Raw genomic sequence first — 21189 nt, 5'->3', positions numbered from 1 at the left:
TTTTGAGTGAAGATGTCACCAACTGAAAAAAAAAAGAAACAATCCAGCAATGTGTGGTGGCAAGTATATGGTGATAGTGCCTCTCAACCTTCCCCAATAGCCAAATGAATCAGCCAATTCAAGCACGGCTGATCGTCCTCAAAGGTGATCTCCAATTTGGATGGCTCCCAAATGCCACTAATGAGGAAGCAATCACCCCTGATGAGGTGTTGAGTGCAAAATAGCTGAATGAAAGCTGATGAGGCTGAGGCCGTAGTTTACACTTCTCATGTCTGTGCTGTAACTATCATTCAATATGAATTGGATATGTTGAAAGTGTTTGAAAGATGGGTTCCCAAAAACAGCACTCAGGATCACCACTAATTTGTTGAATCACGTCACGGGCTTGTCAAGTCCCGAGCACGTCTCCAATGATAATTCACGAAACGCAGTGGTGGTTTGTACGTTTTCTAATAACTTGCATCTGAAACATTGATTCACTGTAATCCTGATAGCAGAGCCTCTTCACGCCAAGGAGGACATGGGTTTCCAGCCTCCATTAGTGGTGCGCTCAACCGTTGGCCTGTAATATCATGACAAAATTATGTTTTGTTTTGGAATGTCAAGAAGTGTGCTACAGATCGACTGTAATCCCAAAACTATTACAATAACTACTGACTATCATTCAAGAAGCGATGACAAATGCTGACCAAGGGAGACCTCTGACCTCTCCTTCATGGCAATACAAAAAGTATGCAAAAGGCCTGTGCTGTACAATATGCCATCCAAATCAAGTGGCTAAAATAAGTTGAATGATCCACTGTAAACTCCAAATTTGGCACTGAATGATAATCAAAAATGGTACGCCAAATCACGTTGTACTTTCCTGGCATAGAGTTTGCAGATGACAACAAAGTCAAGGTTTCTAATGAGGAGTCTGAAGTAGTCAGAAGACATATTTGTCAAAACGACCTCCCCTAAAAGAGATGCACTTTGCTGCATTTACCGTTCAAAAAACAATAAAAAAAAGTATTTGAGCTTGTGGCAATGCTCGAGTATATTTCTCCAAAAAACGTTTTCAACACCTAACTTCACGAACGAAACAAGTATAATTTGCTCCCAATCATATCACAAGTGCAACGAGTAGATGGGCCCAATAACAAGTTATCAAATTTGCATGATTAATGTCAAAATGAGGGAAAAGGAAAAGATGGATGAGAATGTTGCATGCAGATAATGGACGAGATACTCATTAACTGTGAGGACTATTCAAGGTGTGCTTAAATTACTATAACTGATGGACTGGCACCAGTCATTAAATGTGGCCATGCATTCCCGTAATGTTCCAACAGATGAACATTTGTCAGCTTCTCACCCGAAAGCACAGCAGTTTCCATTCCACAGACTGCCTCATTTTCCTCGTCATTGCTTACACAATACACTCATCACTTTCCACAAGTAGCTCCCAGCCATTACATCAATCATCGGTGCAGAGCACAACACAAAGCATGATTATGGGGAAACCCTAATTCTTCCAAAGGGAAGTCTAAAAATACAGGTGCCAATGTTATGAAGTGGCAGTATCTACCGGTCAGGTATTTTAAAATGCAATCCTGCAAAATATTGCCAGCATCAACAGCAAATTGACTGAGGCTTTGCAACATGCTAGTGGAAAACAACAAAACACTCAACTTAAGGGGAATTAGAGGCAAATTTTCAACCGACAATTACAATGCATTAAAAGCACGACAAAATATTTGCAAGGCGAATCTACATTAGGAAAGTCAAAACAATTACATTGTGGCATGGGGAGGGATGCGGAGGGATCCAAATGGCATGGGGAGGGATGTGGAGTTGGTAGGGGAAGGGATGCTGAGTTGACAGAGGGGAGGGATGCGGAGTTGACAGAGGGGAGGGATGCAGAGTTGGGAGTGGGGAGGGATGCAGAGTTGGGAGTGGGGAGGGATGCAGAGTTGGAAGGGGGGAGGAATGCAGAGTTGGGAGGAGGGAGGAATGCAGAGTTGGGAGGGAGGAGGGATGTGGAGTTGGGAGGGAAGAAGGATGTGGAGTTGGGAGGAGGGAGAGATGCGGAGTTGGAGTTGGGAGGGGGAGAGATGCAGGGCTGCGAGGGGGAGGGATGCAGAGTTGCGAGGGGGAGGGATGCAGAGTTGCGAGGGGGAGGGATGCAGAGTTGCGAGGGGGAGGGATGCAGAGTTGCGAGGGGGAGGGATGTGAACTTGGACTTGGAAGGGATGCGGCCTTGGGGTTGGGAAAGGGGTGGGATGCATATTTGGAGTTAGAAGGGGCGGGGGGAAGGGCTGGAGGGTTTACATACCCTTTACATGGAAGGGCAGTCCGTTTACACGCGGACTCGAAGAAGAAAGGAGTTCAGGACTCGGTCACATTTTACATTACACAGAATTTCCACGGGTCCCTGACATTATGCTGTCAAAGGACATTCCTCTAAAACTCCCAAAATATGCTGCACACTCTATTGGATACTAATTCCCTTAAAACAGTCAGGTGCAACTTGGTTACCTGCTTGGGCCTATGAATGAAAGTTGCATGATTGTATCTGAAAGGGGTCAAAGTTGGCCTCCAAAGCCAGCTGCCAACTGGGCATCCACTGTCGTACAAAGTGCGTCCTTGGAACATGTGAACTCCGATCCTCCTACAAGGTCTTCATCCGCAGCTTGATGGAGTACTGCTCACCCCTTTGTGATTGTTTCCCCGCCGAGCATCTTGCACAGCTGTACGCCATGGAAACCAAGGCCTTTAAGATTATTAGAATCTCCCGTAATGAAGCTAAGTGTATTGCCCGATCACTTCGCAATTGCAGACATGTTGTTGGTTTCCACTGCCCACCTCCGATCATTTGTTCCTCTTTTTCCCCACCTGTGGAACCAACTTTCACATCCTCTTCAATGTCATCCTTCCTTCCAGGTCTTCAAGTCAGCTGTTCACCACCATCTCAGATTGTCCCCAATCCAAAACCATGATATTTTCTACCGTCATGAACCCCCACCCCAATCCCTCCTCCTTTCAAATTCCAATTTTCCCTCCTGAGAGTTGCCTTCTCTATCCATCTTGTTCACCCAATGCATACTCTCCTGCCACCATTTCTCCCCACACCCATTGTTTGCCCGCCTCCCTGTCTTGGCCTTCGGCTCTGCTGTTGGTATTTCCCCCCTCTCTCTGCTGTTCCTTTTGTCCTGTTGCATCCTGATCCATTCAGTGTACTAGTACCAGCTCTTCCACAAGCCTCGACTATATCGACTTCCACAAAAAGCCAACTTACTGAGATGGTTGCCATGCCAACATAATTCAGGCAATCACTCACTGTTGTGATCGAAATCAGGTTGAGCTAATGCCATGAGAAATAGACATCTGCAATATGAAAGTTAAATGCTTTAAGGTTTTTGAAATATCGCATACACAAAAAGTACATGGACAGATGATCGTGGTTCTGTCAAAGCTCACTTTAATATCCCATGTCTCTAACCTTGTCAGAGAGGCAGAGGACAATAAACCACAACCCATATAATGCTGAATGATGTCTCATTTAAGAGCTCTTGAGTCCAAACAGTGCATGAAGAGGTCTACAAATATTGATATGCATGCAATTTTGTGTTATGTGCATTTTTGTTGCACACACTGGCAGTGTATAGGCTCAGAATCGTTGGTTCGCACACCGACCAAAGTAAAACATAATATAACAGCAAACTATTCAGTCAATTATGTCCAATCTATAATTTATCTTTTCGTCAATTTACTTCACCGAGAAGCCATAGTAGTCTTAACAGCTAGTGACTATTATGCTGTCAAAGGATATTCCTGAAAAACGTTATAAGTACTCCACACTCCATTGAGAATGAATTCCCTTCCAAACGTAACCAGGACTCCTTACTAATGCTTACACTTTATTTTAATGCACATGTGAGGCATACAAAAGCACGCACTCACATGGTGACAATGCCTTGCGTGAATAGAAGCACAAAGGTTCACTGGCAGTGAAAAGGCTCAGAGTCGCTGATTCGCATACTTACCGGAAGTTTAAAAAAAAAACGCATGCTAGTCCGCCAATTCCGTCCAACGTATAATTTCCTTTTCTTCGATTCACTTCATCAATAAACCAAAAGTTAGTGACTATTTCTTATGCATACTTGGGGTTGGGAAGGGAGGGGCGGTTGAGGACTTGAAGAAGAAAGGGGGAGCTGTGGACCTGGGGTTTGGGAGGGGGTATGGAGGACTTGAAAAAGAAAGGGAGTGAACGACAAAGTTGGGAAAGGGGAGGGGGGGGGGGGGGGGTGAGGACCTGGGGTTGGGAGGAGGTTTTCGGACTGAGCGTTTTTTGGGGGGGAAGGAGGAGGGGGAGGTAGGGGCGGAAAGTAGGGGCGGCAAGTTGAGGATCTAACCTATCAAGTGCTGGATTTACTTGTTGGTACCGGTAGCCCAGAAATGCTTGATTTGTTATCGGCTTTTCTCCACCAAATAGAAGCAAGCTTTCACAAGTTACTCCGGGTATTATACATTGTAAGTAATGTCATGATTCGTTCTTTGGGTTGATGTCAGTTTAAAATCATCTATCTTCTATATATATATAAAAGAAAGTTTTTGTTTGTTTGTTTGTTTGTCTGCACGCGCTAATCTCCTGAATGGTGAAAGATAGGATGAAACCTCGAAAACAAAAAATGTTGGGACGAGCCCCGGAAAGGTTATAGGCTACGTGGCGAGGCCGGTCGAGGCCGCTTCGGCCGGGCTGGGCCCATTTCGCAATTAAAAGCTGAGCTGAATTATAGTTGTCAATCTTCTACGGCCGCGAGTAAAAGCTGAATTATAGTAGTAAATTCATTCAAAAAGAACCCGGGCAACGCCGGGTGCATTCGGCTAGTTTGTCATAAAAATAGTCACTAGAACATTCCCATATAATTACCATATTTGGTAGGGCCACAATTGTGGCCTTTCGACTTGTGCATGTCGGCCACGATGGTGGCCCGTGCTTTATGGGTTAAAGAAGAAAGGGGGAGTAGAGGATAGAGTTGGGGTGAGAGGACAGAGATCTTGGAGAGGGGGTTTGAGGACTTTGGGTGGAGAGGGGTCTTGAAAACTTAAGGATGGGAAGGGGATGGGGGGGGTGGGGGGGAGAAGGGGTTGAGGACTTAAAGAAAAAAGACTTGAAGCCACATTTTAAATTGTGTGGAATTTCTACTGTGGTGCTCTGCAGACTGAAAACAGCGTGGGTGGCAGAAGATAGCGGGAGACATCGCCTCTGCATAGGACGTGGTCACAGCGCCGAATTCAAACCAGCGTATAATCAAGTTGTATGCGCATTCGGGACATAAGCGACACATTTATTCCCACATGTATAAATGAATCCGTATTGTGAAGACCCACATTGGACTGTATCTGCAACTCTCGATTTGTTGACAAGAACATTCATCCTAGTTAAATCAGTCTGCAGAAACAGTATTATCTCCACCTGTTCATTTAAAGGTTTGTGAAGTTTAATGTACTTCACAGATTATGTCATATTCTCTATCAATCTACTACTCTCTTCTCCTATTCCACAATGTCAATTAAATATTTCAGTTTTGTCTTGAATGTTTTGCAATAGTCTCACAATACAACTTAAGCCGCTGTCACACCTTGACGTTTTAGCCAGCGTATGCCGACGTATGAAACATTTGGCTACGTTAAGAGCACGCTGGCATACGTCGTAGTACGCCGAGATCGTGGACAAATTTTGTGCATGCACAAAATTTGTCGGCGTATGCCAGCGTATGACTCACACCAGCACTCAATTTTGATACATCGGCATACGCTGGCTAAATCGTCAAGGTGTGACAGGGGCTTAACAATGAGAGAGAAAAGTAATTGAACTTGAAATGTTGTTACACTTTTGTGTTTTACTGTCTTGCATGATTGCAGCTTCATGAGGTACGCCAGCCGATCACACTTTGGCCGTTCTGGTTATAAAACCCAATACCTGGTGTTGGCCTAATGGTTAGGGTGGCGGGCTTGGGATCCTAAGGTCCTGAGTTTGAATCCTGTTGAATTAACACCAGGTGGGGTTGACTCAGCCTGTCATCATTTGGAGGTTGGTAAAACGAGTACCAGATAACTGGTTATAGTGAGGCACATCAGCATCAGCGGCAAACATACACACAGAAAAGTGATGCAACCAGCAGCTGGGTGGCTGCACACGAACGACCCACAATAAAACCCAAACATGCAAAAACGGTCCAAACAGATTTGCTTAATTTTCTCGAAAGTTTATCACTTTTTGGCAACTATCTTTAACTGCGTCATGTAACCCAAACAGAGAACACAGGAGGCGTTCCACTACTTCAGCTCAACAACTGTGCCAAATTTTAAATGAATTGGACAAACTGTGACTTGCAGTTCAATCAACAGCAATTTCCTGGAATTTCACACCTTGTTAGACGCCATCTTGGATTTCGCCCATTTTCTTGTCATAAAGATGCCACCCTGACATGGCCAGCATAGTTTTTTGTCACCTAGAGATGTCATGTGATTAAAAACAAGTACAAAAAGTTTTAATTAAAACAAAAGCCGCGTCGATGTTACACAATGCCTAGATGCAGCTGTGCCTATAACGTCGATGTTATAGGCACAGGACATTCCTATTGATTCGATTGCTTGATGTTATCTTTGTGCAAAGTGAAAATATATCTCGGCAATTTCCCGTGTGTGGCGACGAATTTTTAATATATCTCGGCATTTTCCCGTCTGTTATTTCAGGCGGTGTATGACTGACCATGCCGCGATTTAAAAAATATATATCTCGGCAATTTCCCGTGTGTGGCGACACGTGAACGAAGCTATGCTCCTCTCTCCACATTATTGTGACGACGTATAAATTAAATATTTCATCGTGACGATTGTCATCAAATGGACGAATTTTTAATATATCGCGGCATTTTCCCGTCTGTTATTCTGGGCGGTGTATGACTGACCATGCCGCGATTTAAACAAAATATATATATCTCGGCATTTTCCCGTCTCTTATTTTGGGCGGTGTATGACTGACCATGCCGCAATGTAAAAAAAATATATCTCAATGGACTTGAAGTTACAGGCCTTTGAGAATTCATTTCGTTCTATAAAGGGCAACTTTCATCGGATTTTCTTCCCGTTTTTTTTCAACCGAGTCTAAAACTATGTTAGCGACAGTGAAAAATGAAATGATATATCGAATTTGATTTGAAATAAAACTGGGAGAGAGAGAGCAAGACACCACAGGCCTACAAAACAGGCCTCAAAGCTATGCGAGTTAATAAAATGGTGGATATTTGTTTATATGAAGGCTCTCCCAGAATGGGTGGAGCTATGGTTCCCAGAATGGGTGGAGCTTTGAGGTTTTGTCTTCTCTGCAAGAAGAACAAGAAGAACAAGAACAACAACAGCAGAGGGCACTCTATGAGCAGCGTCTGCGACGCGGCTAAAAAAAAATCATTATTTTGCGCTCTTCAAGATGGTACCAAAATGTGAAATCTATGCTCGGAGCTCACGGCCAAATAGGTTTAAAGCCCATATTTGCTCCAATGGTGAGAGGGGGATTCTGTGGTCCTACCGTTTGACATTTTTTTGAGGAAAATAATGGTGAGCATCATAAATATTGCAAAATCAATGGCTCATCGACAAAGAGGCGGGGATGTGATTAGGTGAATGTAAAAAAAAACATGACGATGGCTAATACCGAGAGATGGAGCGAGGTGACCAAGCGGATGGGGGTGGGAGGGTTGGTGGAGGGATGAACCCCCACCCCTCCCATTCACAGATTATGGAGACTTCTTACAATATTTGGTTTTATCTAAAATAATAAATGTCAGTGTGTGTGTGTGTGCGTGCGTGCATGCGTGTGTGTGTGTGTGTGTGTGTGTGTCAGTCAGTGTGTCTTCTAAATGACTCCAAAACCATGAAAACTAGAGGCCCCACACTTTGCATGCACACTAACGGAACTCTAAAGGAGTGCTTTAATGAAAACTGGGTGTTTGGGAAAATTGAAACATGGCTTTTGAAGATAATTTATGGGAGCGCGCTGTACAAGCTGCTTTTGCAAGACAAGACGATACAGTAGACAGCTTTCCTTTTTATAGAAAAGGTGGAACTTCCAGTAGACAGAAGAAACACTGTAGTTGTTTTTTTTTATTGTTTTTTTTAACATGAGATCGCATTGTTTCACATTTTTGTGTGATCTGTTTTCATTATATTAATAAAGTTATATTATGGTTATATTAATCTATATTATAATAGGTGAAGGTGATTCTGTCCGTCTGTCCGGGGGTGTGGCTTAGTCCGTTTGCAGAGTAGCTCCACCCAATCTTGGAGAGGCTTCATGCAAACAAATATCCACCATTTTATTACCTCGAATGGCTTTGAGGCCTGTTTAGTTAGGCCCATGCTGTCTTTCTCTCTCACACAGGTTTATTTCAATTCTAATTCGATATATAATTTCATTTTTAACAGTCGCTAACATAGTGTTAGACTCGGTTGAAAAAAAACGGGAAGAGAATCCGATGAAAGTTTCCGTTTATAGAACGAAATGATTTCTCAAAGTAGTAAGGGAAACATATGAAAATCTGTTAACTAAATTGTTACCAAAAAATTTCTTCACCAATATGTTTGTAAAGGTGTGTAATAACATGTGTTAAAATGTTGAAGGTCAACTCCCGTGGGAAACCCAGAAAAAAAGCTGTTGAATTCGGGTACCGAAAAATTATTTTCGAGAATTTTTATTTTTTTAAATCGGCCCTTAAGTAACTTATGAGGGGTCAAATAAGGGTTTTTCATGATTCTGAGTTGATTGTTAACATTTATATTTCACCACAGACACTCCTTTGTGGAAAAATAATTTCTAAATATATCTCATTTTCTACTTTGCAGGACATGGAGTCTAGCAATATGGATGAAGACGTTACTCCACCTGTGCTCAATTGCTTCATCTGTGCACGCTCGGATACACCAGCTGAAAGGCTCATACAGGCAACTCCAAAGGGATACTCAACTTTATTGAAACAAGCAGAAACTGTCGAAAATGTTACTGTTGTGGAACGTATGAAGGAGGCTCAAAAGGAAGGAAAACTGAGGTACCACCAGAAGTGTAAAAATGATCTGTACAACAACTTTGTTGCAACCACCAAGAAGTCAGCTCAAGCATCAAAGGCAGAGAAAGAGTCATCAAAGTTGAAGAGAAGACGCACTACTTGTGAGTTCAGTTCATCAACTGGCTGCAGTTCTAGAAGATCACAGTCAGTTGACCTCCTGTATAAGGATGTATGCATTCTTTGCAACCAACCAGCCCAGCTCTACAAAAATAATCCAGCACAAGCTAGAAAGAAATACAGAGTGCCAGATAATTTGACTGCAGATACACTGAAGGCAAGCTTGCTGAAGACAGCACGGAGTCGCGGGGATGACTGGGGCACTGAAGTCACTGGACGCCTGGAAGGGATCAATGACTTGGTAGCAGAAGAAACACTGTACCATTTGCGATGCAAACTTATGTTTGCGAGAGGTGACAGTTTGTCCAAGACTGATGAGGAAGGAAAAAGGAAGAGAGGACAGAGGAGTATTGATGAGGAGCGAGAGGCAGTTTTTATTGAATTCTGCGAATGGTTAGACTCAGAATTAGAGCATGGGGTAATGAACATGGACCAAGTCCATGAAAAGCTGCAGGAGTTTGATCAGTCACCAGAGAAGAGCCTTTCTTATTCAAAGCATTGGCTAAAGATAAAACTTCTAGAGAAATACGAAGACACCTTGTATTTCACAACACAGGAAAGAAGGGCAGATGTACTCTGTCTCAAAGATGGCACCGACAATATTCTGTGAGGGCATCATGCTAATCTTGACCATGGAGATGAGAAGACTCAGATCATAAAGACGGCACTCAAGTTCATATCCAATGATATTGCCTTGATTGATTTAGGTCCAAAGTCATACCCCACCACACACAGTATGACTGACATCGATAGTCAGCTGACACTTGTTCCTGCAAGCCTTCAGATGTTCTTGAGACCGATTGTCAAGACAGACGAAAGAGTTGCCGTTTGGGGGCAGAATTTTATTAAGGCCTGTCGACCTCGGTCTGGAGTATTGCCACACCAAATGGGGCTTGCCATACAACTTGATCATAGATTTGGGTCAAAATGGATGCTCAACAAGTTCCACCGGCTGGGATACACTGAGTCTTACACGGAGACACAAAACTACAAATACTGCTTCCTTAATAGTAGGAGTGGAGATGATGTTCCAGATACTTCTGGCACTCTTGACACCATTGTGGAGGAAACCGATGAACAGATCAATGATGAGGTTGCGGTTGATGCTGCGCTTGAGGATCAATCAGTGATGACAGCCAAAGTGCCAGCCAGTGAAAGTGAATTGTCAAGTAATGATCAGGTGGTCTTTATGGAGGTTGGGGAAACAAACAATGCAGTCACTCAGTTTGTTGGAGACAATATAGATTTAAACATCGTCTCTATTCACGGAAACACTCCCTTTCACTCAATGGGTTGGATCGAAGTCACCTCTCCGGCACCACCTTTGCCAGATCCACAGACAACAGCAGCTTTCCCCCGGGTGAAGTTGAAGGCACTCGACAAAGCTAAGATCCTGAGAGGAACTGAAGTAGAGATTATTCCATTTACGAACAGGAAACAGATAGGAACGAACGCGATCATGTTTCTCCCCCTAGCTGAGCTTTCCTCCTCCCTGGCTCATGATCAGCCACTCCTCACTCCAGGTGACACACTCTGGGCAGCGGGGTGGGTGATCAAAGCCAACGATCCTGAGTTCCCACACTCCAACTGGAATGGCTGGATGAAGAGAATCCATGCTAATGATGCAAAGCAGAGCACACAGATCGAGTTCCTCCCAGTTATTGAAGGAGACCCTAATGACCTCAACACCATCTTCACCACTCTGAAAGAGTGCATAGGGCGCGCTGGGGTCGCTATAGTGACCTTTGATCTTCCGATTTGGCTGAAGGCTGTGAATATAATAAAGCAGGCAAATCTACCCGTCATTCTAAGGTTGGGTGGTTTTCACCTGCTGAAGTCTTATCTTGGATCAATGGGTAACATCATGGAAGATTCTGGACTACTAGATGTGATCCAGTTGATCTATCCTGGAAGTACGACAGCCAACCACATCATGGATGGAGGATGTTTTGACAAGGCAATCCGTGTTCACCTCCTCATCGATGCAGCCATCTATCAACACATCATGAAACTTGCCTTCACTGAGGAGGAGCGTGGTGACATGAAGACCTTCATGGAGAAGGTGGCTGATGGGAAGATGGGAGCCAGACACTCAGACCCAGTAGTGCCAGTGTTTGAGCAAAGGTTTGAAGAAACCTTCAAACGACTCGCAAAAGGAGGAAGAACACCTGCACTCTGGGTGGAGTACCACCACATGGTAGATGTGATCAAGGTCTTTATCAGAACCGAGCGACTTGCAGACCACAATGGGCATCTGTCCTGCATTGTTACCAAGATGCTTCACATCTTTGCCGCTGCAGGCCATCATCAGTATGCCAAGGGCGCACGGCTGTACTGTCAACTCATGAAGGAACTAGAAACTTTGCCTGCTTACAAAGACACCGACTGTCAACTCATGAAGGAACTAGAAACTTTGCCTGCTTACAAAGACACCTAGAACGTCTCACTGCCCACGGGAACCACGTTGTCCGTTACTCAAGTCATGAGTGGTCCGGCACATGGTGTGACATTTGCATTGAGCAGACATTAATGAAGGCAGCCAAGTCACAAGGTGGACTGAGCAGAGGAAGAATGAGAAACAGTTTTTCTGGCCACAAATGCTGGCTCGACATCTTCCTTGACATCTTGACCTTGACAAGGCTTGACAAGACAAGCCTTGACAAGGCTCGACATCTTCCTTGACACAGAAGCCACCAAGGAAACAGTGATTCAGGCTGGTACTGCGATTTTCAAGTACATTTACCATGGACGAGATACTACATTGGGTGAAATTCGGTACAACATGTTCTCAAGGAAGGCAGCGGCAGGAGTGATCAAACCAGAGACTCTACCTCCAACAGAGGGTGCAGCTGCACAACATTCACTCCGTGCCTACCTGCAGACCCGGGACTGGATCCTTCTACAGAGCATGTCTCTGAACCCCAGTGACTATGGATGGACAATAGGTGTGCATGGGTATGAGCCAGTTCCAACACTGGACCCCACGGCTCCTGAGGAGCTATTGCAGTTCACGAGCTGTAATTGTCATGGAGATTGCAGCAACCGGCGATGCAGCTGCAAGAAGAATGGGGTCACGTGCATCTCGGCCTGTGGAGTCTGTAATGGCATTACATGCAGAAACTGCAGTCATGATGTTGTTGAGTCTGAAGAAGACATAGACAATGACTGTTGAAACTTCTGACATTGTGAATGAGAAATAACACTTGAGTATTATATATGTATGTGAAATAAAAGCTACTTTGTGTGTAAATGTAAAAGTAAAAATATAAATGTTAACAATCAACTCAGAATCATGAAAAACCCTTATTTGACCCCTCATAAGTTACTTAAGGGCCGATTAAAAAAAATTAAAATTCTCGAAAATAATTTTTCGGTACCCGAATTCAACAGCTTTTTTTCTGGGTTTCCCACGGGAGTTGAACTTCAACATTTTAACACATGTTATTACACACCTTTACAAACATATTGGTGAAGAAATTTTTTGGTAACAATATAGTTAACAGATTTGTGAAATATCTCATAAAATGCCCTTACTAAAGGCCTGTAAACTAAAGCCCATTCATTGAGAGTCACTCTCACGATTTTATCTCGAATTCACCATCTGATTTAATTTTTATCGATGGTTTTAGACTCGGTGTCAGAAATAATTGAGAACATTCACGCACACACGGGAAATTGCAGAGATATATCTATAAAAATCGCGCCACGATGATACACGAAAATACACTGCCTAAAATAACAGTCAGGGAAAATGTCGACATATATTAAAAATTCGCTTTTTCTTTTCCGTTAAGATATATTACTTTTATGTTTTATGAGAGTCGGCACAAAAACGACATATATATCTTCGTCCTTTCTTATTTCATTCAACATTATTATCCGGAAGTAAAATATGTTTCAGGAAATTACCGAAAGATATTTCTTCGTTTTTTTTTTATTAGTTATGTGGGCATACACTTTAAATAGGTTTATTTGAAATCTTTAATTTTCACAATGTAATTTACTTGCCATTTGTCATTTCATAATTACGAGACACTTCCTCTTGAGGATCGTGACAATTCATGCGTTGCGTGGAAACTTCCATTTCCAAAATGAATGCGACGGTCGATGAAGAACGCAGACTTGAACAGGATGTAGCAAGAAAACAAATGAGACGGGCGAACGAGTCCGTCGACGAACGTCAATGCAAACTTGAACAGGATGTAGCAAGAACCGCACAGAGACCGCACGAGACGGGAGAACCGCACAGAATGCTGCTGCAACAACGATGAGGAGGGTTGGAGAGGAGCGAGGGGTTGGAGAGCGAGGTGCTAGGGGTTGGAGAGTGAGGAGCGAGGAGTTGGAGAGTGAGGAGCGAGGGGTTGGAGAGCGAGGAGCGAGGGGTTGGAGAGCGAGGAGCGAGGAGATGTGAGGGGAGGTGGATACTGGGATACCGTCGATGTTGAGGGCAAAGTTATGGGTGGATTTTGTGAGCGTTTTTGGGCCAATGATGATTATTTCAGATTTATCACAGTTAAGCTTGAGGAAGTTGATTTGAAGCCAGGATTTTATTTCAGTGATTCAGTTTGTCAGGATAGAGTGGGTGTCGGTGGAGACGGACTTGGTGGAGATGAAAAGCTGGATGTCATCGGCGAAGCAGTGGAATTGGAGACCATGACGGCGGATTAAGTGACCGAGGGGGGACAGGTACAGGATGAAGAGGAGGGGGCCAAGAACTGAACCTTGGGGGACACCTTGGGGGAGGGGAGCAGTGGGGGATTTGCAGTTATTGATGGAGATGAACTGGCGTCTGTCGGAGAGGTATGATTTAATCCAAGAGAGGGCAGTGCCGGTAACGTTAAAGGTGGATTCAAGTCGGGTGAGGAGGATGGTGTGATCGATGGTGTCAAAGGCAGCGCTGAGGTCGAGGAGGACGAGTATGTTGAGGTTGCCAGCGTCAGAGGAGAGGAGAAGGTCGTTGGTGATTTTGAGGAGAGCAGTTTCAGTACTGTGGTTGGAGCGGAATCCGGATTGGAATGTTTCATACAGGTTATTGGCAGAGAGGTGATGTTTGAGTTGAGTGGCTACAGCGCGTTCCAAAACTTTTGACAGAAAGGGTAGGTTGGAGATGGGTCTGAAGTTGTTGAGGGTGTCAGGGTTTAGACCAGGTTTTTTTTAGAATGGGGGTAACAGCAGCAATTTTGAGGGAAGGTGGGACGATGCCTGTAGACAGGGAGGAGTTTATTGTTGCAATGATAAGTGGAGAGAGAGCAGGGAGGGAGGCCTCGGATTAAGGTGTATCTTAGTCCCCATTACGAGGAATGGGGCATGTTAAGTAGTTTTAGGAATTATGTTAATTCTCTTGTACGTCGTTCCCTCTGTGATCATCCATTTATCCTGTATGGCAATACCAATACTTATGTATATAATGTCTATTGGTGTGTTGCCATACAGGATAAATGGATGATCACAGAGGGAACGACATACAAGAGAATTAACATAATTCCTAAAACGACTTAACATGCCCCATTTCTCGTAATGGGGACTAAGATACACCTTAATCCGAACAAACCACCTAAACAGAAATTACAGGTGAGGTTCCCCATCACGACAGCCAGAGCATAATACCTATGCAGATCTACCTGGATCTATATATGTCCTACCCCAAAATACATCTATATATATATAAACACGAGGTGTGTGTGTGTGTGTGTGTGTGTGTGTGTGTGTGGTTTTTTTTTGTTGTTGTTGTTGTTGTTGTATACAAGATCGAGGCTCGTGAAAGAGCTAACATTAATCACACAAAAAGACAAACCGACACACAAAACACAAAAAACAAGGGGAGCGGCAGACAAGATGGGGAGAGAGGGGGAAGGGCACAAAAGAGAGGGGGAAGAGGGGGAAGGACACAAACACAACATTTGAGAGCAGGGACATCGGGAGGACTTGGGGGGAGGTGGGAGAGGAATAAAACATATGAACACTGACTGCAAGGACTCTGGGGTGAATTACCGGGGGTAGAAAAGATCAAGGTTTTCGATGGGGGAAGATAAGAGATGGTGGTGAACAGCTGTTTTAAAGACCTGGAGGGAGGAGTGGGATTGAAGGGAGTGGGGGAGTTTGTTCCAGAGGCGGGAGAAAAGGGGAATGAAAGAGTGAAGGTGAGCAGAGAGCCTAGACTTTGGCAGTTTAACCATAAGAGGGTTGCAGGCAGATCTTGTGCGACCTGAAGGAATATTGGGGGGACAGAGCACAGAGAGAGCTGGGGGAGCAAGGCCGGAGAGGAGTCGGTAGAAGACAGAAAGACCACCAACCTGCCTGCGGTGAGTGAGTGAAAGGCCCTCGGTGTTGACTACATCGCAGGAGATTCCAATGATTCTGAAAGCTTTGGCCTCAACAGCGTGAAGCCGAGCAAGGTGTGAGGCAGGAGCACCAGCCCAGAGGGGGGAACAGTATTCCATTGAGCTGCGGATGAAAGCCTTGTATGTGGTGAGGAGCTCAGGTGTGCCAAGGAAGGACTTCGCACGACGGAGGATGCCCAGTCGGCGACTGGCTTTGGAGGCCAGCTTGGAAATGTGGTTTTCCCAAGAAAGATCATGACAGATAGTGAGACCCAAAACTTGAGCGACAGAACTTCTTGGAGAGGATTGTTGAGAAAGTAGATGGGAGGGTTGTGCAGTCGGTCCTTTCGGAGAGACATTGTAAGAGTGTGAGATTTGTCAGGATTGAAAGACATGTTCCACTTGTTTGACCAGTCTGTGATTTTGTCCAGGTCTGCAGAGAGTGAGGAGGCTGCAGACTGCCGATCTGAGGGATGAGGAATGGAGCGACAGAGAGTAGAGTCGTCAGCAAAGAGATAGAGAGGATTTTCAAGAGAGTCAGAGAGATCATTGATGAAGACCAGAAAAAGCACAGGGCCCAGAACACTACCTTGGGGAACTCCAGCCTGAACAGGAAGAGGAGATGAGAGAAACCCATTCAGGGCCACAGGTTGACTACGACCAGAGAGGAAGTCCGCCAGCCATGCGGGGGGGGGGGGGGGGGGGGGGGCGTGAACCATGTCACTGTGTGTGTGTGTGTGTGTGTGTGTGTCAAGTTTTTGTGTGTCCGCGTTTTATTCAGAGATGGCTGAACGGATCTTCATCAGACTTTCAGAAGTTCATCAGTGAGTGCCTGGGAGTGTTTTAGACAATATATATATATATATATATATATATATATATATATATACATATATATATATATATATACAGACTTGGCATTTAATATGGAAATTTTTTTTTTCTTGACTTGGGTTTCCTTTCTCAACTCAGTATATCAATCTGGTGAGTTTCTTTTATGCTTCGGTGATTTCTTTGTTGAAAGAACCATGTCACTGATTGTCTGTCACAGCACGGTCAATAACAGGACTATATCACAGGTGGCGTGACAAAATGTACGGAAAGGTACATTTGACGATTGGCTTCACAATCGGGTATATAAGGGTTGTTGCGTTCTGTATTAGTGGAAAGCAACTGCTGCACGTCTACAAAAGTTATTGCCGCTTCCTCTGGAGATGGTCCGTCAACTCGACAATGCTGTTTGTCATGGAGTGGTGGCTTTACGAAATTCCGGCATGAAACAGCGTGCTATTGCTCGGCAGTATGGCATCACTCAGGGTCAGGTGTCAAAGATCCCGAAAGGAAATGCTCAGAGGGGTGTCCCTACTCCAATATCGAGGCCAGGACGTCCCCGCAGAACCACAAGGAGGGATGATCGCCAGCTGCACCGGTTAGTCCGCAATGGCCGTACCAAGTCAGCTAATCGGCATAGGGCTGAGTGGCGCAACTGACAAATGTGCCTGTATCCAGAAGGCTAGTCAACCAACGACTGGTTCAAACAGGCTATCGTGCCAGGCATCCCCTGAGAAAGCCACGCCTGACAAGACAACACCGCCAGCGCCGATTGCAGTGGGCCAGAGAGCACCGTCAATGGCAGCCAGGACACTGGAATCACGTGATCTTCAGTGACATGTCTTGATTTCTGGTCTATCGTCAAGATGGCCATGTCCGAGTGCGCAGACAAGGGCATGAAGCCTACAACGAAGATTGTATAGTGCCAAGAGTCCAAGCTGGAGGTGGTGGGGTGACCGTTTGGGCTGCTTTTCATGAAGGGGGCAAAACTGACCTGGTTGTTCTGAATGGAAACCTGAACCAGTTCAAGTACAGGGCCATTCTGGAAGAAACATTGCTTCCATTTGCTCGTGCAGCCTTTCAAGGAAACTTTGTCTTCCAAGATGACAATGCATGGCCTCATCGTGCTCGCATGATCCAACACTTTCTTGCTGACCGTGGTGTGGAGCATATGGAGTGGCCTGCCATGTCCCCGGATATGAATCCGATAGAGAACTTGTGGGCAGAATTAACGCGTCAAATCGACAACTTGGACCAGCAGCCCACCACTGTGCGTGAATTGCAGCAGGCTATTGTCACTGCATGGCAAGTGATTCCTGTCCAAACCTTTGCAAATCTCGTGAACAGCATTCCTCAACGTGTACGTGCTCTCCTGAATGCTCGTGGGGGTTGCACGACGTACTGAACTGTAATTTTACTGTCCGTAATCCCAGTCATAATTTAACTTTTGTTTTTGTTAGAATTGTTTTTGGCTAATGTGCAAAATAAAGAGGCACTTCTGGAAAACGTACAGAAGTTTAACACAGTACTGTCCGTGAATTGAGTTCAATATCAGTTTACATCACTTTCAAGGATCAATTTATTTGCTTCGAAATGTCAAATGTGGTTTTTGTTTTTAAAGGTCACATTAACAAAATCTAGAATAATTTCAACATAATTCCAATGAACTTTTGGTTCTAAGTCAACTTGAAAAGTAAGTTCACCCCCTCAGGTCTCACTATCTCAAAAGGTCTCACTATCTGCCATGATCTTTCTTGGGAAAACCACATTTCCAAGCTGGCCTCCAAAGCCAGTCGCCGACTGGGCATCCTCCGTCGTGCGAAGTCCTTCCTCGGCACACCTGAGCTCCTCACCACAAACAAGGCTTTCATCCGCAGCTCAATGGAATACTGTTCTCCCCTATGGGCCGGTGCTCCTGCCTCACACCTAGCTCGGCTTCACGCTGTTGAAACCAAAGCTTTCAGAATTATTGGAATCTCCCGCGATGAAGCTTTCTCTGAGGGCCTTTCACTCACTCACCGCAGGCAGGTAGGTAGGTGGTCTTTCTGTCTTCTTCCGACTCCTCTCCGGCCTTGCACCCCCAGCTCTCTCTGTGCTCTGTCCCCCAAATATTCCTACAGGTCGCACAAGATCTGCCAGCAACCCTCTGATGGTTAAACTGCCGAAATCTCGGCTGTCTGCTCACCTTCACTCTTTCATTCCTCTTTTCTCCCGCCTCTGGAACAAACTCCCTCACTCCCTTCAATCCCACTCCTCCCTCCAGGTCTTTAAAACAGCTGTTCACCACCATCTCTTATCTTCCCCCATCCAAAACCTTGATCTTTTCTACCCCCGCTAATTCACCCCAGATCCACCTTGTTTGAAATTCCAACTTCTTTCCTGGAAGTCCTGGCAGTGTCCATATGTTTTATACCTCTCCCACCCCACCCCTTCTCATGCCCCCCCCTTCCCATGCCCCCTCCCAAAGCCCTCTCCCTCTCACAGATCTCTCGATGTCTCCATGTCTCCCGGTCCCTGCTCTCAAATGTTGTGTTTGTCCTTCCCCCTCTCTCCCCATCTTGTCTACCGCTCCCGATGTTATATGTTTTATGTGTCGGTTTGTCTTTTTGTGTGATTAATGTTCGCTCTTTCAAGAGCCTCGATCTTGTATACAAAAAAAAAACGAAAAAAAAAAAACCCCCCACAAAAAAAATATTCCATATTAAATGCCAAGTCTGTATATACATACATATATATATATATATATATATATATATATATATATATATATATATATATATATATATATATATATATATATATATATATGTGTATATATATATATATATATATATATATGTGTATATATATATATATATATATGTGTATATATATATATATATATATATATATATACAGTGGAACCTTGACTTACGAGTGCCCCAACTTACGAGTTTTTCGAGATACGAGCCGTCGCTCGGGCGGTTTATTGCTTTGAGATGCGAGCCGAGATCCGAGTTACGAGCTTTCGCCACCCGGTCACGTGGTTATCTTGCCGTGCACGTACAGTATCTCTGTCGTCGTATAGCGCTGCATTTTAGTTTTCGCATTTCGGTTATTTTGAGTTTACGCCGCCAGGTGGGTTCCGGTCACGTGGTTATCTTGCCGTGCACGTACAGTATCTCTGTCGTAGTATAGCGCTGCATTTTAGTTTTCGCATTTCGGTTATTTTGAGTTTACGCCGCCAGGTGGGTTCCGGTCACGTGGTTATCTTGCCGTGCACGTACAGTATCTCTGCCGTCAACTTGTTCAGAGTGCCGGCGATAGCTCGCCTTCTCTTTGTGGAAAACACGGTACTGAGAAGAAGAAGAGGATGATGTGCTTGGATATAAAACACGCAATCGTCGAAAAACATGAGCGAGGTGCCGAGGAGGACGTATATAACAGCAGAGGAGAAGAGCATGCCAGGCCACAACTTGTTCAGAGTGCCGGCGATAGCTCGCCTTCTCTTTGTGGAAAACACGGTACTGAGAAGAAGAAGAGGATGATGTGCTTGGATATAAAACACGCAATCGTCGAAAAACATGAGCGAGGTGCCGAGGAGGACGTATATAACAGCAGAGGAGAAGAGCATGCCAGGCCACAACTTGTTCAGAGTGCCGGCGATAGCTCGCCTTCTCTTTGTGGAAAACACGGTACTGAGAAGAAGAAGAGGATGATGTGCTTGGATATAAAACACGCAATCGTCGAAAAACATGAGCGAGGTGCCGAGGAGGACGTATATAACAGCAGAGGAGAAGAGCATGCCAGGCCACAACTTGTTCAGAGTGCCGGCGATAGCTCGCCTTCTCTTTGTGGAAAACACGGTGAGATCCTTAACATCCAACAACTAATGGGATGCAAACGGGGCGCCCAGTTTAGCGGTACACACATTGATGAATCACCCTGCCTGTGATTCACCCATGACAGGTTATAGCTAGGTCGGGATTCAAACCCAGGCTGGACAGTTTAGACTTTAGAGTCAAGTGTGCGTACCTCCAGTCCAGGCCATCCTGCCAGCTTGTATGCTGCATACAGGTGAAATATAAAGCGCGAGATATTTTTATATATACTGTATATTTAAAAAAAAATTGGTGTGGTTTTTGGCGGGCTGGAACGGATTAATAGCATTTCAATGCATTTCAATGGGGAAATTTGATTTGAGAAACGAGCAATTTGAGTTACGAGCTCGGTCACAGAACGAATTAAACTCGTAAGTCAAGGTTCCACTGTATATATATATATATATATATATATATATAACACAGTTTGTGTGTGTGTAATGTTACCGATAGACTCCTAAACGGAGAGGCTCACGTACTTGATATTTGGCACAGACATGGCCATTGAGCCTGGGACGAACATGGCTGACCTAAAAATTTATTTCATAATATGTTTTTACCATATTTTTATCTCAGCGCGAAATATTATGACCGGAATCTGACCGGAAGCAGAGCAGCGCGCTGATTCGCTCAGAGCGATCACGTGATGTTCGTTGCCGCCATTAACTCAGTTACGCGTTCGCACGTATTTCAGAGCGATTGCGTTTTTGCCAGGTACTTCTGCATGATTAGCATTTAGCATGATTTAGCACGTTTCACATCGATTTGTTTTCAACGAGCAGAAATACCCGGCATTGTACGAATAATATATCGATCGTGCCGTGTAGGGCGGAGTGATGCCGCTGTGGGAGGGACCGAGCAAGGTCGCTGTGGGCGGGACCGAGCGAGGTCGCTGTGGGCGGGCCCGGGCGAGGTCGCTGTGGGCGGGGCCGAGCGAGGCAGCTATGGGCGGGG

General features: G+C 44.8%; 1 protein-coding gene across 10 annotated transcripts in view; it reads right to left on the bottom strand.

The window, feature by feature from the left end:
• The window catches only part of AMBRA1 (autophagy and beclin 1 regulator 1), a 270081-nt gene that overhangs the window by 181741 nt on the left and 67151 nt on the right, over positions 1-21189 (bottom strand). The window lies entirely within an intron of this gene.

Source organism: Myxine glutinosa, chromosome 1, assembly GCF_964187855.1.
Source record: "Myxine glutinosa chromosome 1, kmMyxGlut1.1, whole genome shotgun sequence".
NCBI classification, from domain to species: domain Eukaryota; kingdom Metazoa; phylum Chordata; class Myxini; order Myxiniformes; family Myxinidae; genus Myxine; species Myxine glutinosa.
This window is presented reverse-complemented; position numbering and strand designations above follow the sequence as displayed.